Source organism: Pan paniscus, chromosome 13 (assembly GCF_029289425.2).
Source record: "Pan paniscus chromosome 13, NHGRI_mPanPan1-v2.0_pri, whole genome shotgun sequence".
NCBI classification, from domain to species: domain Eukaryota; kingdom Metazoa; phylum Chordata; class Mammalia; order Primates; family Hominidae; genus Pan; species Pan paniscus.
In genome coordinates this window covers 42579771-42603953 of record NC_073262.2, presented here as the reverse complement: position 1 = coordinate 42603953, position 24183 = coordinate 42579771, and the positions used below count along the sequence as shown (strand labels likewise).

At 38.9% G+C, this 24183-nt stretch overlaps 1 long non-coding RNA gene across 5 annotated transcripts in view; it reads left to right on the top strand.

Annotated features, from left to right (window-relative positions):
* ZNF285CP (zinc finger protein 285) overlaps positions 1 to 23174 on the top strand; it is a 355913-nt gene extending 332739 nt beyond the window's left edge. The window contains exons 5-8 of one of the 5 annotated variants that reach the window (XR_010109346.1): positions 17893 to 18034; positions 21902 to 22012; positions 22657 to 22709; positions 22918 to 23174. This is a non-coding gene — a long non-coding RNA (zinc finger protein 285). Of the gene's footprint in view, positions 1 to 1080; positions 3516 to 17892; positions 18035 to 21901; positions 22710 to 22917 lie in introns of those variants that run through there. The other 4 variants (XR_008624491.1, XR_008624490.1, XR_010109351.1 and 1 more) reach the window with 4 other exon arrangements.
* The last annotated feature ends 1009 nt before the right edge of the window (positions 23175 to 24183 follow it).

Genomic DNA, 24183 nt, shown 5'->3' with positions numbered 1-24183 from the left:
GTGCCAGGCCATTGACAGTGCCACAGTATCTGTTCCCCATTCTCATAGTCATGGCTGTTTGAGATTCTGCAATAACTTAAAAGGTCAGAACTTAAGGAAATGGATTATAGTATCTGAGTGGTCTCTATCTTTTCATGAAGACAAAGAATCTCAGGGAAAATAAAAAGGATGTCTCTTAAAGCTTGTCTCAGAGGTTTACATATGCATCCCCGCACAACGCCAGGACCAAGTTTCACAATGTTTATCCCTATTTCAATCCCCATTGCCTTTTTATCCCCATCCCCTTAAGGCTCACCATGTACAGTTGTGCAGGTTGTACACAAACATACATGATAGTCCTCCATATGACAGTGATGTGAAGGAAGGGAAGCCATCAGGAGATAGGACTTGCTTGTTTCTGAAACCTCTTGTGACCCTTGTGTCCCTTACTCTGCCCAACATATAAAAAACACTCCATCAATATGTATTATTTCTATACACACATATACTACATAAAATGGGAGCCTTTCCCATACCTTTTGTAGCAAGATTATTAAAGTCTTTTTATTGACCACTCTTATAGTGGGGAGGTGAATTTCTTCCTTCATAAATTTTTCCTAAGATTTCCTTTTATTCTTTTTTGCTGTGTGGGGGTGGAAATGTCTTGCTCTGTCACCCAGGCTGGAATGTAGTCACACAATCTTGGATCACTGCAGCCTCTGTGTCCCAGGATTAAGCAATCTTCCAACTTCAGATTTCCAGGTAGCTGGGATCATAGAACCAATTTTCAATTTTTTTGTAGAGATGCGATCTCACCATACTGCCCAGCCTGGTCTTGATCTCCTGAGCTTGAGTGATCCTCCCACCTCAGCCTCTGAAAGTGTTGCTGTGACAGGCATAAGCCACTGCACCTGGCCAAGATTTCTCTTAATTTCCCTACAATACTTGATTTCTAATTGGCAGCTCACAGGTTAGAATTACTGTGGCTCTAACTGTTTCCCATGCCAATAGAAGCCAGGGACAACTTCCCACCCCATCATATTTCATTTTCTCAAAACCTCTGGACAGGTGATTCACAAATTCTCTTTCTTCTCTTGGGAGATGGGATTAAAAACAACATTTTGAATCTTCAGGGAAAGGGGTTAAGTTACCTTTCTCAAGAAGAGCTTCATTGCTGGCAGATTTGGAAACAAAGGATCCGGGATTTAAGTGTGAGTCAGGATTATATCATGAACCTTCAAGAACAGTGTTCCCCACATTTAGAAGATGTTTCCCTCTGTGAAGAGTGGGCAGGCATGTCTCTTCAGATTTCTGAAAATGAAAACTATGTAGTAAATGCCATTATCAAAAATCAAGATATCACAGCATGGCAAAGCCTGACACAGGTTCTTACTCCAGAATCTTGGAGGAAAGCCAACATAATGACTGAGCCCCAGAAATCTCAGGGAAGATATAAGGGAATTTACGTGGAAGAGAAATTGTACAGACATGCTCGGCATGATGAGAGCCTCAATTGGACCTCACGTGATCATCATGAGTCCCAAGAATGTAAAGGAGAGGACCCTGGTAGACACCCCAACTGTGGGAAAAACTTGGGTATGAAATCAACAGTTGAACAACATCATGCGGTCCATGTTTTACCACAGCCTTTCACATGTAATAACTGTGGGGTGGCCTTTGCAGATGATACAGATCCTCGTGTCCATCACAGCACTCACCTAGGAGAAAAATCTTATAAATGTGACCAGTATGGAAAGAACTTAAGTCAGAGCCAATATCTTATTGTTCATTGTAAAACCCACTCAGGAGAGACTCCCTATGAATTCCATGAATGGCCTACAGGCTGCAAACAGAGCTCAGACCTTCCCAGATGTCAGAAAGTCCCCTCAGGAGACAATCCCTACAAATGTAAAGAATGTGGCAAGGGCTTCAGGTGCAACTCCTCCCTTCACAACCATCATCGAGTCCACACAGGGGAGATGCCCTACAAATGCCACGTATGTGGGAAAGCGTTTGGATTTAGGTCACTTCCTTGTATTCATCAGGGAGTACACACAGGGAAAAAGCCCTACAAATGTGAAGAGTGTGGGAAGGGCTTTGAACAGAGCTCCAACCTTCTTATCCATCAGAGAGTCCACACTGGAGAGAAGCCCTACAAATCCAGTGAGTGTGGCAAGTGCTTTAGTTCAAGCTCCGTTCTTCAAGTCCACTGGAGGTCTCACACAGGGGAGAAACCTTATAGGTGTGGTGAGTGTGGAAAGGGCTTCAGCCAAAGTACACACCTTCACATTCACCAGAGAGTCCACACAGGGGAGAAACAATACAAATGCAATGTGTGTGGAAAGGATTTTGGGTATAGTTCTGTTCTTCACACTCATCAGAGAGTTCACACTGCAGAAAAACCATATAAATGCGAAGTGTGTGGAAAGTGCTTTAGTTACAGTTCATATTTTCACTTCCATCAAAGCAATCACACAAGAGAGAAACCATATAAATGTGATGAGTGTGGTAAAGGCTTCAGTCGGAATTCAGATCTTCATGTTCATCTCAGAGTCCACAGAGGACAGAGGCCCTATAAGTGTAAGGCATGTGGTAAGGGCTTCAGTCGTAATTCGCACCTCCTTGCCCAACAGAGAGTGCATATAGATAAGACACAGTACACACATTGTGAGCATGGCAAAGACCTTCTGACTCATCAAAGACTACATGAGCAGAGAGAAACATTATAAATGTAGTAAGTCAGGGTTAAATTAGGAAAACAGAAGCCACACTGTATTCCAGATAATAGAGGCTTACTCAGCCTGTGGGAGGGCTGGGGGAGCAAAAGACAGGGACACTGCCATCAATAATGTCAGCCTGCAGCACTGGAGTGTGCCAGGCAAGGGTTGTGGATTTCAACAACTTCTGTGAAGCTCCCATCAACTGCTGTATGCTACAATGGCAAAGTAGGTTACTCTTGACAAATGGGTGGTTTGTGGTAGTGTTTGTAGTTAGAGGTCAAATTTCCATTAAAGGGTGTGTCCAGGAAGGAAATTCTAATTGGGATGATTATGGTAAGGTCTTCAGTTTAGCCAAAGTCCTTAGATTTTTTTAGTCCCCAACAGAAAAATACTCTCTGTATGAAGAACATTCAAAAGTGTGCTCAGAAATGAAACCGATGCTCTTACTATGAAAGAATATTAGTACTCAAGTTTTCCATGAGATTCTCTGCACAGGCGAGAAGCTCTACAGAAGTGGCATTTGAAGGGTGTGGCAGAGGCAGTGCTGTGTTTATCACACTGGTTCCATTTCCTTGCAAATAAGAAGACTCTATTTCCCAATAACACTTGCAGTTAAGAGTGTGCCCATGTTTGAGCTCTAGCCAATGGAATATGAGCAAAAGTGATATAAGCCACTTTCAGGTCTAGCCTTTATAAACATCCTCAGGCTTCTCTATTCCTGCCAAGGTGACCTTGGAGGCTGCTTATTCCAGACTGCATTGATAGAAGGTCGCTATCTGATCTGTGTTGGATTTCTTTTTAGAGTAAGAAATAAAAATTCACTGTGTATCACCACTGAGATTTTTGGTGGTTTATTTGTTACTGCAGCATTGCCTAGGCCATCCTGACTAGCATGGAGGGATTTTATAGCAATATGTTTCATCGTCATTGGAGTCCACATACAGAAGCAACATTGTAATTCAGAGTTCAAAGCTTTTAAGTCTTTAAGGCTTGATGTGGCAGTGCAACCATCTAAAATGGTATGGATGGGACTTCTCCAGTGATAACCTTCATTCATTGGTGTGTACACCAAAGAGAAATGTTCAAGATGATATAGCTGTGGTAAAACTTTACTGAAAAGTACAACCCACAGACGTAAGAAATCTCATACAATAGAGAAACTCTGTAGTGTGGGAGCTGAATAAGTTTGTCAGCTCACACCTTAAATGTGATTAAAAATTAACTAGAATAGGTGTTCTGTGGTTAGTCTTAATAAAATTAATTGAATAAAACTAACATTTATGAAAGTGAGCAACAACATGTAAAAAACCAACAGTGTTAATTGCAGACTGATGCAGTCTTCTTCTCAGCAGACTTGTATAATAATGGGTTTTTAAAGGGTGCTCTTTCTATCAGCTTCCTCCCAAAATTGTCATTTAATTGGGGATAATAGATGAATTCGAGAGGAGATCGCATTGCTTTTTTTTTTTTTTTTTTTGGAAACAGGGTCTTGCTCTGTCACCCAGGTGGCTGGAGTACAGTGGCCTGATCATGGCTCGCTGCTGAAGCCTTGAACTGCTGGGCTCAAGTGATCCTCCTGCCTCAGCCTCCTGAGTAGTTGGGACTACAGGCATATACCACCACGTTCAGCTAATGTTTTCTTTTAAAAATTTACTTGTAGAGATGGGGTCTTGCTTTGTTGCCCAGGTTAGTCTTATTCTGGTTTCAAGCAATCCTCCTACCTCAGCTTCCCAAAGTGCAGGGATTACAAGTGTGGGCCACTTCACTCAGCCCACAATGTCTTTTATTTTTTCTTCAAAAACAATGTCCTTTTCTGTTTTAATTGACTTAAAAGTTTCTTCATTTGGATCATGGTTTATTCCTAGTTTTTCTTGCATTATATTTTCCTGCCAGTTATAGTTTGTAAACAGAACAGCCATTCAAGTGCAAATAAAACCATCCCTGAAGTGTCATTTTCTTACTGAGCAGGTGGATAAGAGTGAAATATTTTAAAAATTCTGTGTCAGTAGAAATGAGGAAATGAGTGTTCTTACATAAGTTGGTGGGGAAAAAAAACAGGTACAAAGTTGCTGGAGAGGATCTTGTCTATATGTATCAGATGTACAATGTGCATTGTCTTTGAGCCAATGATCCTGCTTCTCAGAATGTATTTTTAGGATGTAATTACATGAGTGGAAAAAAATGGTTTCAGGAAGAAATATGTTCTAAGAATTTTGCAATGAGAAGACCGTAAACGACCTGAAGCTTCATGTATAGGAGATTAAGTAAATTAGGGCATCCCATATAATGGAATAACATGGCTCCATCAACAATGATCTAGACCTATAAAAATGTCCACATATTATTGTCCATGTCCACCACATACTCCAGTCCTCCTACTTGCAAACAGTAGGTTAGAGAAAAAATCTGGGATACACATTATCCCAGGAAGCTTTTGGGGTTTAGAATGGGTGCAACATTCCCTCATGACAGAATCGGCCCTCAGCCTTAGTGGAGGTGTCCCAGGCAATCCTCCAGTTTGGCCAGGAGCAGCCCTTGCATATCACATTAAGCTTTTAAAATATATGATGCTAACAGGATTGTCTCCCTACTTCATAAAATTGTTTGCTTTTCCTCTTGTAACAAAGTAGCATGGAAAAAGCAGAAATTAGTCTAGCTCCCAATCAGTGGGAGCCAACTCATTTACAAATATAGATGCAGAGATCCTAAATAAATATGAGAATGTCAAATCCAATGATTTGATAAAAGCGTAACAGACTCTGCTCATATATAATTTATCCTAAATATGCTTATCAGCTTCTGCCTCATAACACACACAAGAACTGAGTAGCTCTAAATACAAATTTATTTAGCTCATGATGTGTGAGCTGGCAAGTTCAGTTGGGCTTAGCTGGGCAGTTCTGGTGTGGGACATGCTAGATTATCTCAACTGGGCTTTGTACATGCATCTGCATTCAGCTGATGGCTCATCTGGGCCTGGCTGTTTTATGATGGTCATAGATGAGACAACGAAGTTCTCTCTGTCATCATGGTCTCTCATCGTCCAGAAGACCAATCTAGGGTTGGTCCCATAGTGCCAGGGTTTCAAGAGCAAAAGCTGTGATCTCTTAAGGCCTCGTCAGAGAACAGGCTCAATGATACTTCCACCACATTCTAATGATTAAAGCAAGTCACAACACTGGCCCAGATTCATGCGGTGGGATTAAGACAAGATAAAAAATTTTGAGACGTAATCATTGGAAGGAAAAAGAAGGTACTATTTTTATGTTAGAGAATAATGTTATTTACTTATAAAATTCAAATCCGCCTGTAAAATTTGACCAATTGAAGTCTGTTTTAAAATTATCAGGTCAAAAAATTGGTTTCATACAAAATTGGCACATGAAAACTCATAGCATTACTATGTAAGAGTCTTTTATAAAATGTAGCCAAAATGTTTCATTCACAATAACAATTGTGTGCAAAGACCAGAATTGTCCAAAGGTAATTCTGGGAGTTCCCTTTGGGATGCCTAGGTGAGGAGCTATCTGGAGCCTCAGACTCCCACATTCTTCAGTGGGAAAAGCTTTACATGAGCTCAACTTCCCAGCGGCTTTCTCCTTCTGATGGGAGGTATTAGAACCTGGCTTTCTCATGCAACTTCTGTGAAGCTCTGACAACTAAAGCCAGATTGTCTGCTTTAGTCAATCTGTTAGATCAATTAGTCATTTGATCTGACAACTAAAGCCAGATTGTCTGCTTTAGTTAAGTAGTCCAGATTACCTGCATAGTCAATTTGTTCCCTCACCAACATGGATGCCTTCACAATTGCTCTTTAAGAAGGATAAAAAGATAGGGGTGAGGTGTGGTCTATCTCCTGCTTCACCCAGGCCCTGGTGCTTCTTCAAGTGGTGTGAGAAATTGTGGTCCTGTGCGTTCTCTTCCAGACCCTTAGCTTATATGTCTTTTTCCCTATAAAACTTAGTCCTAATCCCAGCACTTTGGGAGGCCGAGGAGGGTGAATCATGAGATCAGGAGTTTGAGAACAGCCTGGCCAACATAGTGAAACTCCGTCTCTACTAAAAATACAAAAAATTAGCTGGGCATAGTGGCAGGCACCTGTAATCCCAGCTACTCAGGAGGCTGAGGCTTGAGCCCAGGAGGTGGAGGTTGCAATGAGCCGAGATCGCACCACAGCACTCCAGCCCAGGTGGCAGTGAGAGACTCTGTCTCAGAAAAAAAAAAAAAAAAAAAAAAAAAAGAAGTCCCTTATGTGTGATGATAAAATTTGATGAAGAGCAACATTGGTGGACTTACACTACCAGAGATCAACATTTATTATAAATGTTCTATAATTAATACAGTGTAGTATTAGCTCAGGAGAGAAAAAATAGATCAATGGAAAAGAATAGGGAGTCTAAAAACAGATCCACAGGTATACAGTGAGTCAGTTTATCAGCCTTGAAATATGTTGGAGAAATAATAGTCATTTTAATAACTGATGCTGGGTTCACTGGCTACTTAACACTAGTTCTTCATACAATTGCAGGCAATAAATACAAATAGCATGCAGCCGGCAGACTGGGATCAGTGGCTATGCCTCCACTAGACTGCCCATAGAAGCACATAGTAACAGCTACCAAAGATGTCTGATCTGTCTTGTCTTTTTTTTAACTCATTTTGTTCAGGTATCATTTACATAAAGTGCAGACTTTAACTACATTTGTTTTAACAAATGTACATATCCTTGTAAATAATGCCCATTCAACATGTTAAACATTTTATTTACCCCCAAAATTTCCCTTGTGCCCCTTTCCCTTCATTTCTTTCCAAAAAAGGATATAATCACTGTTTTGGTTTCTATCACCATATGTTGGTTTTGCCTATTCTTGAACTTTATATAAATGAAATCATACTGTGAGATACTCTTGTATTTGGCTTTTTTTCATTCAACATGGTTTTCTAAATTAGTAATTTATAATAAAGAGTACTGCATATTTTATTATTGTTTATAAATTGTGTTCTAAAAACATTCTATGTTAGTAAAATTTATAGTAAACTTCTATAATGTACATACTTTTCTTTCTGGAGAGCCATTTATTAAACATTTATTAGCATACCACTCACAGAGGAGATGTAACCCCAGAATTGGCTTTTTTCTTCTGAAGTCAACTGGCTTTGAATTAGAATGTAACATTAGTTATTATTCCTCATTCCCCACTCATTCTCTGTATCTACTTCCCTTATTTTTTTTCTTTTATTTTTCTGCAGACACTATGGTTACTTAAGTATCTACTTCTCTTTTTCTGCATGTCTTTGAGTGGAGACACTGGTCATCTTTGTTTCCTACTGTCTTTTCAAAGGTGCATGTTAGGGAACAAAAATATAGTGTCTCCCTCTGGAGCAGTAGATTTGTTTATGGCCCACTCTAGTGAAGACAGTGTCTCCCTCTAGGGTGAAGGGCAGTGGTTTTATTCCCACGGGCTATCATAAAAGATTCAGGTTTCCTAAGCTTAAGGTTCTATTCCTACAATGCAGCCTGCTAGGCCTGTGGCACCTGGCCTTTCATGTCACTGTATGGGATTAGAATGCCAAAAACCATTGCAAAGAATGACACTCTGGCTACTGCTGTGGTTGTGGCTAATAAAGTCCTTTGTCTCAGAGCCAGGAGTCTTTTGTCTTGTGCCAGCATCTGTGAGACTGTCAGGCTAACTTGTGAGCTCATAAATTGGTTACTTTCAGATCCTTGGTTTTTGATGGAAATAAATGTCTCTTAATCTTATAGGCAAACTAGAGCTACCTGGAATGCTTTCAGCTTTTTACAATTTTTTACTGGTGAAATATACATAACATGAAATTTACCATCTCAACCATTTTTAAGTGTGTAGCTTAGTAGTGTTAAGTACATTTATATTGTTGTAAAACCAATCTCCAAAACTCATTTTATCTTGCAAAACTAAAACTCTATCCCATTCAACAGCAACCCTCAATTTTCCCCTGCTCCCAGCCACTGGCAACCACTATACTTTGTGTCTCTATGCATTTGACTTCTCTGGGTCACATAAATGGAATCATACAGTATTTGACTTTTTTTTTTTTTTTTTTTTTTTTTTTTTGAGACGGAGTCTCCCTCTGTTGCCCAGGCTGGAGTGCAGTGGTTCCATTTAGGCTCACTGCAAGTTCCGCCTCCAGGCTTCACGCACGCCATCTTCCTGCCTCAGCCTCCTGAGCATCTGGGACTACAGGCACATTCCGCCACGCCCGGCTAATTTTTTCCATTTTTAGTAGAGACGGGGTTTCCCCATGTTAGCCAGGATGGTCTCGATCTCCTGACCTTGTGATCCGCCCACCTCGGCCCCCTAAAGTGCTGGGATTGCAGGCGTGAGCCACCACGCCCGGCCCAGTATTTGCCTTTTTGTGACTGGCTTATTAACTTTCCATAATGTCCTTAAAGTTTATTTGTGTTGTAGAATGTGTCAGAATTTTCTTCCTTTGTACACTTGGGTTTCTTCCACTTTTCGGCTACTGTGAATAATGCTGTTATGAACATAGGAGTACAAATATCTCTTCAAGACCTTGCTTTCAATTCTTTTGGACACATACCCAGAAGTGGAATTGCTGGATCATATGGTAATTGTATTTTCAAATTTTTCAGGATCTGCCATTCTGTTTTCTATAGAAGCTGCCACCATTTAACATAATGTTTTTAAGTTCATTTATATTATTATGCTTGTCAGTCTTCTTTTTATGTTCAGAGTAATCAGGAAATTACCACAGTTTGCCCATTCTCACGTTGGTGAACATTTGTTTCCAGGTTTTGGAAATTTTGAATAAAGCTACTAAGAATATTCTTGTATTAGTGTTTTTGCAGACATATGCTTGGATTTCTCTTGGGTAAATACCTAGGAGCTGAATTGCTGTCATAAGCTAAGTGTATGTTATCTTTATGAAGAATTGGCTGTCCTTGTCTATTAACATAAAGAATGAGGTACTTTATTGTTCACTTAAAATCTTTATGTGGTTGGGCTCTGTGGGGTGGCACATACCAGTAACATACCTGTAGTCTCAGCTACTGGGGAGGCAGAAGGATCACTTGAGGGCAGGAGTTTGAGGCTATTGGGTGCTACAATTGTGCCTGTGAATAGCCACTGCACTCTAGCCTGGGCAACTTAGCTAAAAAAATTTATGTGGTTAAAATTTCAATGTGTTTATGAAATTTTTGTATAATGATTTTTTAAAAGAAAACTTTCCCATACTCCCAGGCACTAATTATTTTCAAAACATGAAGAATATGTTTTAAGTGGTGTCAGGCACAAATCTAATTTTAATTTTTTCTAATTGGATAGTCAAGGCTTTCAACATTTATTGATGAGTCCCTTTTTTATTTACTGATCTTAAAGGTCACATTTATACTACACTAGGTATATCCATTCCTGGAGTCTCCTATCTTTTATGTTTATCACTGAAATCTCTGACCATTTTTTTTTTTTTTTTTGAGATAGAGTCTTGCTCTGTCACCAGGCTGGAATGCAGTGGCACGATCTTGGTTCACTGCAACTTCTGCTTCCTGGGTTCAAGTGATTCTCCTGCCTCAGCCTCCTGAGTAGCTGGCATAACAGGAGCCCGCCACCGTGCCCAGCTAATTTTTGTATTTTTAGTAGAGAGGAGGTTTCATCATGTTGGTCAAGATGGTCTCCTGATCTCATGATCCACCCACCTCAGCCTCCCAAAGTGTTGGGATTACAGGTATGAGCCACCATACCCAGCCCATTTTTGTTTATTCTCAAACCACTATCTCACATCTTTAAGAATGATACTTTTGGTACAAGGCAAGTAACAGTGAATATGCTAAGTGTATGTTTAACTTTACCATTTCTAAAAATGACTATACCACTTCATACTTCCATTAGCAGTCAATGCAAGATCACTTGTTCTACATGCTAACCAATACTTGGGATTTTTAGTCATTGGGATTATTTGTAGTGTTATCTCACTGTGGTTTAATTAGCATTTCCCTGATAAGTAATGATGTGGTTATCAGTCATTTTATCATGTGCTGATTGGTCATTTTATATCTTCTTTGGAAAAGAACTTTTGAAAGTTTTGCTTGTTTTTTGTTGGTTTGTTTCCTTACTGTTGAGTTGTAAGATTTCTTAATATAGCCTAGATACGAATCCTTTCTCAGATAAATACATTATTAATATTTTTTCCTAGTCTTAGCTTGCCTCTTCATTTTGTTAATGTTTTTAAGAGAGTAAGTTAATTTGATGAAGTTCTGGTTTATCTTTTTAAATTAGATTTTGTGCTCTTTTTTGCCTATGAAATCTTTTTTTGCCTATCCCAAGGTTTTGAAAATGTTCTCCTATATTTTCTTGTATAACATTTGTAGTTTTAGCTTTTCATTTAGGTCTGTTACCTATTTTGAGTTCTTTTTGTGTATGACGTGAGGTAAGTGTTGAGGTTCATAATTTTCGAATAGGTGTCCAGTTGTTCTAGCGCTATTTTTTGAAACAACTTTCTCCCATTGAATTACCTTTGTGGCTGCACTGAAAATAAACTGATCATATATACTTGGCTGTATTTTCTGGAATCACTTCTGTTCCACTGATTTATATAAATATTGTTAAGCTTTCACTATGTCTTGACTACAGGAGCTTTACAATAAGTTTTGAAATCTGATACTGTTATTCCTCTAATGATGTTCTTCCTTTTCAAAACAATTTTGACTATTCTAGTTTTTTTAGTTGGCTGTTTTTTGCATATCAATGTAAATCTTAATATTAGTTTCTGCAAAAAGCCTGCTCTAAATTTGATTGATACTGTGTTGACTTTATAGATCAATTTGGAATTCTGGTTCTGGGTAAGATGGAGTAAGCCAGTGGCTGGGAAATTCTGGCCTAATGGTTAAATATGGTGTATTGACTGTTTTTGTATGCCCCCATGAAGTAATAATGGCTTTTACATTTTTTATTGAGACAGGGTCTCACTCCATCGCCCAGGCTGGAGTGCAGTGACATGATCTTGGCTCACTGCAGCATCAACCTCCTGGGATCAAAAAATCCTCTTACCTTAACTTCCTGAGTAGCTGGGACTATAAGCATGCACCACCATGTCCAGCTAATTTTTTGCATTTTTGTAGAGATGGGGTTTTACCATGTTGCTCAGGCTGGTCTCGAACTCCTGAGCTCAAGCATTCTGCCCTCCTTGGCCTGCCAAAGTGCTGGGATTACAGGTGTGAGCTATCACACCCAGCCTACATTTTTAAATAGTCAAAAAAATCAAAAGAAGAATATTTTATGACATACGATAAGTATGTAAAATTCAAATTTCAGCATTCATAACTTTTGGTTGAAACACAGTTATGCTTATTTGTTTACATATTGTCTATGGCTGTTTTCCTGTTATATTGGTACAGTTGTGTACTTATGATAGAGACCATATATAATGCTCTCATCACTTCATACTTCTACTCAGTGTATCATAAATCACAGTAACACAGTTATTACAAGTTAACAGATTTTTGAGTGTCATATGTATTACTCTACTATGATATTTTATTTATTTTGCATATTCGTCATGTCAAAACAAGAAGAGAAAATCAAATTTTGAATGTCATGCTTTTAAGGTATAGTAAAGTGTGGATTATTTTGTTATAGAATCTGATGGCTGACTATTGTGTTTGTTATGCAGTAACAGCTGTACAAGAAGAAAAATTATAACATTAATACTGCCAGATTAAAAACTTATCCCAATATTTCCAAATCACAGATAATTATGGCCAAAAATAAAAAATTTAAAATGGAATATCTTATCAAAGCAGAATTACTTTTATGAAATAACAAATGAAAATGAGGCTATAACCAAAGTAAGTTTTAGAGTGGCTAATCTGTTAATCAAGCAAGAAAAGTTATTTACTGATGATAAGTTGGTTGAATCATATTTTGCAGCAGCTGAAGAAATGTATCATATAAATTTGTCTAAGACTATAAGCCTTTTCACAAGGACAGTTTCTTAAAAAGTTGAGAACATTGGGAGCAGCACTGATAGTCACTTTAAAAACAAGATAATAAAAAATTCCCAATTATTGTTGCCAGTGATAGTGAAAATTTATCAGCCATAAGTGAACACAAAACAAAACAAAACTGAAAGACAAAATTATAAGAAAATTAAAATTCCCTGGTTTTGATGTTGTATTTTAATTAAGGACAGTATAATCATTGGGTGAAACTGGGTGAAGGGTACGTGGGACCTCTTTCTACTGTCTTTTCAATTTCATATGAATCTGTGATTATTTTAAAATAAAATGTTTAAAAAATAATTGGATGCTTAGGATCTCTATAGAGGATTTTATTTATTTCTGCCAGATTTACAAGCAATACAGGGTCAGGGATTGAGTTGACTTGGATTTGGGTTTGAATACCCGCCAAGTTGGGCCTACTTCCCATTCAACTTTACACCTAGGATGCAGCCCTTTGGTGTTCCATACACAAAACCCAAGTGATTTTTTTTTCTTTTTTTTTGAGACGGAGTCTCCCTCTGTAGCCCAGTCTGGAGTGCAGTAGTACGATCTCAGCTCACTGCAAGCTCTGCTTCCCGGGTTCAAGTGATTCTCCTGCCTCAGCCTCCTGAGTAGCTGGGACTACAGGTGTGCACCAACACAACCGGCTAATTTTTGTATTTTTAGTAGAGACAGGGTTTCACCATGTTAGCCAGCATGGTCTCAATCTCCTGACCTCGTGATCTGCCCACCTTGGCCTCCCAAAGTGCTGGGATTACAGGCATGAGACACCGTGCCCCAAGTGATTTTTTAAACCATGGTTATCCACCCCATCTTTGGCAGGTCCTAGACTCCAACTATCAGCTTCTCAGGTTTTTACCTTAAGGAATTGGCAAATTCCACCTCAAACTTTTTTTGAGATAAAAGTGGTCTCAAATACCTAGCTTATCTTAATGGATTTTTTGCAGAGACAAGGTCTCACAGCATTGCCCAGGCTGGTCTCAAACTCCTTGGCTCAAGCAATCCTCTCACCTCAGCCTCCCAAAGTGCTGGAGATTACAGGTATGAGCCATTGTACTCAGTCTAGAATCTGATTTGTTATGATGGTTTCCATATTTTAATCTGTCTCTTTTTGCATATATGCTGTTATTTATTTTTGTCTTTCTCTTCAGAGGGAAACTTGCTGAGGATTTGCATTGACTTTAGTTGAAGAGAATATGGTTTTTGTTTCCATTATTTCCAGTCCCTTCTATGAAGTATTGCAAAAACCAATAACTTGTATTTAATCTAGACTTTACATCAAATTTCTACTTTACAGAACATTTAAAAGAGCAGAGGAGAAAATATGGCGATGCCTTTAGACAAATCCAGAATTTAGACACCTAATTTGACATTTTTATTTCCCCAGCAGTTCAGTTCAAGGAAATAAAAAATGGTGGTGGTAGTGCTGTGTGTGGGAGGGTCGGGGTGGGGGCATAGTTTTAGAGTAAATGACTTCTTGGTGAGATAACAATCAAATAAAATGGATCAAAATATTCGGATAATGACTGGAATAAACCAGCTGTAAAAGTACTTTTCCCCAAAAAAACAGGATTCAAATTGGGATGCATATTAGATAATACTAAGAATTGTTAATTTTATTTCATGAGGTAACGATTTTGTGGTTATGTTAAAACATCATTATTTTTAAGTGATACAAATAGTATTGGGAAGGGATAAGGCCAGGGATCTACTTTAAAATATTTCAGTAACAAAATTCAATAGTCATAGATATTGCCTGTATGGCAAAATGTTGGGAAGTGTTGAATTTAGGGTAGGCGCATTTGGTGTTTCATGTTATCATTTTCTTTTTTTAATTTTTCTTTTTTGTTTTTGAGATGGAGTCTCCTCTGTCACCCAGGCTGGAGAGCAGTGGCGTGATCTCAGCTCACTGCAAGCTCCGCCTTTCTGTGTTAATATCGAAAGTTTCATTAAAAAATTTTTTTCCTGCCCAGAAGGAAAGTGGTAAGTACATACTTCCTGTAGTTTGACTTGTTATAGTTATCTGGAGTCCGTCTCCCATCTCAACCTACCCACCTCTTCCTGAATATCCATAAATTCACACGGCTTAAATAGGTTTGTAGAAAAAGATACGTTCATGTTAAATATGTGAGGTCAACGGGCAACAGAGGAATAGCCAATTCCAAGCCTGATTTGAACGCAAAAAAATTTCAAGACAGGAGCCATTTTCCATATCATATTTTCTAAATTTCCTGCCAGTACAGCTTCCTTCATTTTTCAGATACAACTTGCTCTTTCTGTGCTTGATTTCAAGACTGATTTGTCCTTGGAATTCCTTGTGGATTCTTGGCATCTTGAAATCAATTGTCCATGCCAGATAGCATAAGCAGAGGTCTAGATGAGTATAGGCACATATAAAGAGGCAACGGAGTTAAACCACGTCTGAGATTCCATATTCCTTATGGTTATGTCCAGTGGACAGCCCAACTCCCTTTTAGAATCTTGTTTCTTCTCATACTCATCACTTTTCTGCTAAAGTGTGTTTCTTTTCATACTAAAACCTTCGCTTTTATCCCCAAATAGTTATATTTTCTTTATATTTCCACATGCTCGTTTTTTCTTGAGGAAAAAAATTACAAAAATAAAAAGCCCAAGCGCTCATCGCGCTAGAGAAGTGACCTTCAGTTTGAACGCGCTGAACCAACAGAATGAGCTGCAGGAAGGCGGAAGCACTAGCGTGCTGGGCATTCTGGGAACTGTAGTCGGAAGTATTTTCACCCAGGCTGGTGGAGTCCTTGTCGTCGTTCCGCTTAAACATTCTGGGAAGTGTGGGTCAGACGTTTCATATAGTCGACAACACTTCCTCTTCGGGAGTACAGGGTGTGGCCCTCTCGTGTGACTCCAGACTCTGGGAAGTGAGTCGCAGGAACTTCCGCTCCAGGGAAAGTTGCGGCCATCATGCTGCATGTGAGACTTGAGCCCCAGCGACGCTTCTGCGCCTCCTCAGCCTGGGTGAGGGACCAAAGATGGTCAAGGCCCTCTGTCTTGAGGAGGAAAAGTGGCAGCCGGTGGAGGATTAGGATTGGAAGTGTTTGCGTTTCCCTCGACTCAGTAGAGCTTTCTAGTGTTAGGGGAGGTTTCTGAGTCCCAGGTTGGGGAATGAGGCAGGGTCTTGCATCATTGGGTTTGATGGTTTCTTGGGTCTTGTACTCCCATAGCCCTTCTGTTGGACCCACCAATCAGCATTGCCGCTTCCTAGGGAAGTTTTTGTGGCGTTGGAAATATTGTGTAACTTGATCGTGTTGGTAGTTACATGTCTGTACATATTTGTTAAAACTCATTGAACTATACACTTAACAATAGTAGACTTTATAATGTATGTACATTGCACTTCAATAAATGTGACTTTTTAAAAGGGTCTGGAACTTTATTTTTTTTAAGTGGCAGGACCTTATTACAAGTAAGTTCAGAACTAAGTTAGGACTACTATAATCCTGCTAGCACCACCCTCATGTAAACATTTTCATTTTGGTTTATTTTATACGTATATAGATATTTGCTTTTTATTAAATAATGTGTAAATTTTAAATTAGTATTTCAGTTAGTAATATACCATAAGTTAATTTTGCTGTTTCCCACATTCTTCATAAAGTTCATCTTTAATGATTGTGTTGTACTGAATTGAGTGAATGTGCACTTGTTAAACCTGGGCATCTGGGATGTGTTTAAAAATTATTCTCATAATTTTATGTATATATGAAATGTTTTACAATTTAAGAGATATATGCTGACTTCCATGCCTCTGTTCATCTTTTTTGTCTATCCTACTTGGGGTACTCATTTCCATGGTCATACTATAGGCCTTAAATTAGCAATAGCTGTCATCCCTCCATAGTCTCCATTTAAGGCATTACACTCTGCTCTACATATTCTCTTGCCAGATCTTCCTGTGGTTTACTGTGATATTGACTTCATCAATTTGTACAATTCATTGATCCTATTGCATTTTCAATATCCCTTCTTCATCTCATATCCTCAATACCAACCATATCTTTTCTCTTCTTTCTAGTATAAACAGAAGACTTACACTTACATCTAATTGTTCAAAATATTGTCCTATGACAACCGTAGACTTAAGGAACATTAAGAAAGTATTTTGATTTTCCCCCATTATTTTATAGAAGAGACATGCAGGGTCAAAGGGATTATGAATGGATGCTCTGTGAGCCAGTCAATAGCATATGTCCCAAAGGCTACAGGTTAAGTATATTACCTGGCCCAGCAGCTTTAAAATCATCTTTTGGTCTCCTACTCTAGACAGCAAACTTCAGTTCAGGCACCAGTGATGCTATTATGTGAGGAATATTGACTTGCCTCTGTTTTTGTTTTTAAATAACATCAGATTTGGTATCAGTTATCACTTAAAAGTTATTTGTGAGACACTTTCTCAGTGTATGTGACCTTGGCTGGGAAGCATTGCTTTAGAGGTGCAGAGATCAGAGATCAGATAACTTTGATAAGTCGGTATGTGCAATGGTAGAAGTATTTTAAACATGCCATGAAAGGGGATATTTCAATTCATAGCATCTATTTTTGGGGAAAAGGCTCCCAAATAGTATTGGCTCAGTCAGTCAGATCACTTGTTTGGAGATAGGGTTGGTAATATGACTCTATGCACTGTGCATACTCTTAGATTCAAGGGTCCCCATTCAAGGAATTTATATTATGGTAGCACTCACTTAAAGATCAAGAACAAATGGACATGGGTGTTCACTAAAGCATACTTTTGTGAACCCAAAAGTATGTGAGACAGGTCTCAACCCATTTAGAACATCTAGTTTGCCAAGGTTAAGTACGCACCTGTGACACAGCCTTAGGAGGTCCTGACGACATGTGCCCAAAGTGGTCAGGGCACAGCTCGATTTTATACATTTTAGGAGAAATCAGGCATCAAACAGTATGTTTAAGTTATACATTGCTTAAGTCCAGAAAGGCAGGACAATCTCAAATGGGAGTGGGAGCTTCTACATAATAGGTAGATAAGAGACAAACAGTGGCATTATTTTGAGGCTCTGATTAGGCTTTTACTGAATACAAAACTCACACGTGAGAGGTGGGTAGACGAATAGTGACTTAGGTCTTAATGTTGCTTAGTGAATATGCATTATTACAGAAACAATAGGGAAGAGGAAGCAATCAGATATGCATTTGTTTCAGGTGAACAGAGGAATGACTTTGTCCCACACCTGTGAAGATAAGCTATCAATTTACATTACCAGGGTGAAATTCAACAGAAATGCTTTTGGATAAAGATGTTCAGGCCCACAGGGAATTTCCTTGTCGACAAATTGTGAAGGAGGTATGTAGCTTTTTCTTCTTTATAGCTATCTTATTAAGTAATAAAATGGGAGGTTTGCCTGACACAGTTCCCAGCTTGACTTTTCCCTTTGGCTTAGTGATTTGGGGGTCCCGAGATTTATTTTTCTTTCACATTTTGCAAGACTATGGATGCTTAATAGGATGAGATTAGCAATTGAAAGAGAAAAAATTTTGATTCTTAAAATCTTCACCCTTTCCCTCAAACTCTTTGAACCTTGTTCTTCTAATGGACATTTGTGTGCATGATTGAGGTGTAGTATCTTAGGTGCTGTAGGAAACAGTAATATTCAAGAATGTGCTGTGATCTGCACTAAGGAGGAACCTACCTATGGAGAAGTATTCTTGCCGAAAACGATGAACCTTAATCTTATCTGCTCTCTAAATCTAAATTGTAGTTTACCAGTGCCACAAAAGATATTCAAGAAAATGTTAAATGGCAGCATAATGAAACATTTTAAAAAATCCATAATGTGGGACATCTTACTTGACAACTGACCTGATGTCTTCTATAGGCCAAAAGCATGAATTTAAAGTGGATCAAAGGGGGGATACTCTTCCAGATTGAAAGAGACTCAAGAGAGAAAACAATCACATGCAAAGAATGGGTATTTTTGAGATGACTGGAAAATTTGAAGTTTCGTTTTGTAGAGTATAAAATAATATTAAGGAATTATTAACTTTCTTCAGTGTGATAGTTGTATTTTTGTTATATTAGAAAATGTAATTCTTTGAAGTATGCATGGGAGTGTTTAGGGGGAAAATAATACAGTGTTATGATTTTGTTTTAAAATTACAATAACAAAAAGGGCAGAAAGACAATATTGATAAAAGAAGTGTGGCACATGTTGAAAATTGCTGAATCTGGGTGATGAGGTGATGGAATACTTCACTCTTTACTTCTATTAATGTTTGAAATTTTTCATAATATAAAGGTATGAAAATGTTTAGTTCTTGTCCAGAAGAAAAGTGGTAAGCAGAACCTTCGTGTATTTTTATTTGTTGGATTTTCTGGATTTGCGTCCAACTGTCAATTGACTCACCTGAATGAAATACAGTTATTATTGTATTTATGATAATAAGAATAGGGTGGAAGTGGGTGATGTGATATTTGAACTTGAACAAAAAGAAATTTCAAATTTTTATATATTTATCTCTTTTCATATTATAATAATTCCTCCACATGAACACACCTCCTTTCATTTGCCTCATGAGCCATGTTTTACAATGAACAATTAAAGTCAAGGAACATTCCTTGCTCATGGGTAGGAAGAATCAATATCGTGAAAATGGCCATACTGCCCAAGGTAATTTACAGATTCAATGCCATCCCCATCAAGCTACCAATGACTTTCTTCACAGAATTGGAAAAAACTACTTCAAAGTTCATATGGAACCAAAAGAGAGCCCGCATTGCCAAGTCAATCCTAAGCCAAAAGAACAAAGCTGGAGGCATCACACTACCTGACTTCAAACTATACTACAAGGCTACAGTAACCAAAACAGCATGGTACTGGTACCAAAACAGAAATATAGATCAATGGAACAGAACAGAGCCCTCAGAAATAACGCCGCTTACCTACAACTATCTGATCTTTGACAAACCTGAGAAAAACAAGCAATGGGGAAAGGATTCCCTATTTAATAAATGGTGCTGGGAAAACTGGCTAGCCATATGTAGAAAGCTGAAACTGGATCCCTTCCTTACACCTTATACAAAAATCAATTCAAGATGGATTAAAGATTTAAACGTTAGACCTAAAACCATAAAAACCCTAGAAGAAAACCTAGGCATTACCATTCAGGACATAGGCGTGGGCAAGGACTTCATGTCCAAAACACCAAAAGCAATGGCAACAAAAGCCAAAATTGACAAATGGGATCTAATTAAACTAAAGAGCTTCTGCACAGCAAAAGAAACTACCATCAGAGTGAATAGGCAACCTACAACATGGGAGAAAATTTTCGCAACCTACTCATCTGACAAAGGGCTAATATCCAGAATCTACAGTGAACTCAAACAAATTTACAAGAAAAAAACAAACAACCCCATCAAAAAGTGGGCGAAGGACATGAACAGGCACTTCTCAAAAGAAGACATTTACGCAGCCAAAAAACACATGAAAAAATGCTCATCATCACTGGCCATCAGAGAAATGCAAATCAAAACCACTATGAGATATCATCTCACACCAGTTAGAATGGCAATCATTAAAAAGTCAGGAAACAACAGGTGCTGGAGAGGATGTGGAGAAATAGGAACACTTTTACACTGTTGGTGGGACTGTAAACTAGTTCAACCATTGTGGAAGTCAGTGTGGCGATTCCTCAGGGATCTAGAATTAGAAATACCATTTGACCCAGCCATCCCATTACTGGGTATATACCCAAATGACTATAAATCATGCTGCTATAAAGACACATGCACACGTATGTTTATTGCGGCATTATTCACAATAGCAAAGACTTGGAACCAACCCAAATGTCCAACAATGATAGACTGGATTAAGAAAATGTGGCACATATACACCATGGAATACTATGCAGCCATAAAAAATGATGAGTTCATATCCTTTGTAGGGACATGGATGAAATTGGAAACCATCATTCTCAGTAAACTATCGCAAGAACAAAAAACCAAACACCGCATATTCTCACTCATAGGTGGGAATTGAACAATGAGATCACATGGACACAGGAAGGGGAATATCATACTCTGGGGACTGTGGTGGGGAGGGGGGAGGGGGGAGGGATAGCATTGGGAGATATACCTAATGCTAGATGACGAGTTGGTGGGTGCAGCGCACCAGCATGGCACATGTATACATATGTAACTAACCTGCACAATGTGCACATGTACCCTAAAACTTAAAGTATAATTAAAAAAAAAAAAAAAGAATTTAAAATAAATAAATAAATAAATAAAAAATAAATAAATAAAGTCAAGGAACACCCAAAAGCTTTTGCTGCTTCTGCTTTATACTTTAATAAACTTTGCATGACCTTCTTGTGGGTTCTTGTATCATGGAATGAATAGCTAATATCTGATAACACCGCCAAGAGTTCTAGACGCATCCAACACACATGGATTAAAGTAGAAAATCCAGTCAAAGTAGGTTTGAGATCTTGTGTTCCTTACATTCGTGCCCAGTTTCTAAGTTCTGCATTTTTAGCTCACACATATCTTCCCCTTTATAATTTATGCCTCCTTTTCATTTCAAACTGTGTTCTCTACTAAAGGGAATTGGGTGGGGGACAGGGTGGGAGCGGTGTTCAAATACACTTGTTTTGTCACATGTGAAAGAAAAAAAATGAGAATAAGGAAAAAGAAGGCTGAGCTTGACCAGTGAGATAGAATGATTCGGACTGAACCTAGTTATCCAAAATAAAAAGGGAAACGCTGGTGAGAAGCGCTACCTGAAGAGGATTCTGGAAACTGGTCCAAAGGATTCACGGCGTCAAAAACACTTCTGTTCCAGGGAAGGTGGCTTTAATGATTGGGCTTCTGGGGGAAATATTAAGTATAAATTAGAATCCTGTTTTTGGAGACATTTTGGTTCAAAGAAGACAGTGCTGAGTTTGCATTCTGCTCTAGAATTGTGTGACATACATTCCAAATTCAAACGGTAGTAGCCAGCCCTCCGCCAGAGAAAGGCAACGACATTGCCAATTCTTTGCGAGGATTCTGGGAGCAGTAACCTTGGAGCTCTGTGTAGGCGGCCAGGCTTCCGCTACAGGAGGGCGTGGCTGTGACGATTATCTCATTGGGGATTCTGGGGTTATAATCCAGGAATTGTGGGTAAGTACAGTCACTTCTGCTCCATGAAAGTGAGGTCATCATTCGTTTCAGGAAGTTGAGTGAGGCCTGAGACAGCAATGTTTCGTTTAGCCTGGCGGTGGCCCTCCTTGTCTTCAAGAAGAGCATCCGTGGCTAGCAGTGGAAGATGGGGTTGGGCCCCAGGTGAGTGACCCTTTGTCGAGTTTGCAGAATTTGGTCTTGGCGGGTTGAGGATCTCTTGTATTTTGTGCGCTCTGTTCCTGCTCCAGGACTGACCAGGCAGTTCTGCCACCTTCTAGGGGTGTGAAATTGGGAAGTAATTCAAAATGTATGTGCCTAGCATTCCTTTTATGTAACATGAGGGGAATAGAAGTACCAAACCGATGCAGTTCAGTGGAGAATTAAATGAGATAGTCACAAGTAAAAGGTGGTAAGTGTGGTTCATTTTATTAATTTTCTTTTAATTTCCCGAGAAGCCCCAGTTACCTGAAAGCTTCTGTGAGCCTGGGAAGGGATCAGAGTTCCACCTGCAGTGCTATTTTGCCCCTTCTTTCTGATCCTTACAGGAAGCAGGACGATTCCTGGATTCCCTTTTTAAAAAAGTGAGGGTGGGGGTGTGGGGATGGGGGTGGGGGGTGGGGCGGGAATCACTCCAGGCTACTGTATGGGGATGTCCTCTGTGATTCGTGCAGGAGGGAGATACATTTCTGGTTTCTCGCAGATGGTCACAGGAATGAGGAAAGAATGACTCTTTGGCTCCTAGCAGCAGAATCTTAACTGAGTATGACTTAGCATCCTTCTTCTTTTTGTGTCATCTCTCTTCTCAGGGCAGAAGATATTTACTAATTAGCACATTCTGCTAGCACATCTGTGGGAAAAGGTAGGAAGGAAGGAGGGAGGGTGGGAAGGAGGAAAGAAGATCCACTCCTTATACTGGAAAAAAAGGAGCAATATACTTTTCCTCAAAATGAGAAGTCAAGCCCAAAAGAATTCTGTACAGACCACCTTAAAATAACATCTTTCAAGCCTGTCTGCATGATTTAGTTGCTTCTTTTTTTAAAAAAATTTAATTTATTTTTATTTTGTAGAGATGCGGTCTTACTGCGTTGACCAGGATGGTCTCAAACTCCTGGCTACAGGCTATCCTCCTGCCTCTGTCTCCCAAAGTGCTGGGATTACAAGCGTGAGCCACCAGGCCTGGCCCAATTGCTTCTTAACAACTTACTATTCTTTGTTCACTACAGTGTATACATAACTGACTTTTTATTTGGAGCTTCATTTTGTAATGAAGGCTCTGGTCACATGTAAGACTTGTATTAAATAAATTTGCCTGCTGTTCGGTTAATCTGTGTTATGCTAATTTAATTCTTGAGCCCAGCTGGGTCCTGGAGAGGATAGAGTGAAATTTTGTGGCAGCTACATAAGTCAATGAAATTGGAAACAGAAAAACAATCTTTAAAAATCAATAAAATCATAACCTTATTCTTTGAGAAGATCAATATAGTTTATAAACCTTTCAACTGACTCACCCACAGGGAAAAAGAAGAAAACAAAAATCAGGAGGGAGGGAATGTTATTACAAATTTTGCGGATATTAAAAGGATTATAAGGGAACATTACAAACAACTCTTTGTCCATAAATTCATCAATTTACATGACATTGAATATTACTTGAAAGGCACAAACTACCAAAGCTCACTCAGGAAGAATGGATAACCTAGATACTTGCGTGTATGTATGTGTGTGCATACATACAATTTTTACACACACACACATATATATATGCACAGTTAATTTTTTCTATCTTTTGTAGATATGGGTTTTTACCATGTTGCCTGGGCTGGTCTTGAACTCCTGGGCTCAAGCGCTCTGCCCACCTTGGCCTCCCAAAGTGCTGGGATTACAGGCTTGAAACACTGCACCTGCCTGGCCTGATATATATTTCAAAACTGATTTAGTAGATAAAGCCTTCCAACAACAACAATAAAAAAAACAATATTGAGATGAATTCACTGGTGGATTCTACTAAACATTTAAAGAGTAAAGATTTGAATTTTAAATAAACCCAGAAACAAAAAGAGAAGGGAACACCCACCCACCCCCAGCTTGTCTCATGAGTCCAGCATTAATCTGATAATACCAAACAAGACAAAGAAATTACAAGGAAAGAAAACTACAGATGAATATCCTTCATGAACTAAGTGAAAAAATCCTGAATACAGTAGTCCCTTGGTATCGGTGGGGAATTGGTTCAGGGACCCTTATGGAAATCAAAATCCGTGGATGCTCAAGTCTGTTATGTAAAATGGCCATAATATTCTCATGTAACCTTTTCATATCACCCTGCATACTTC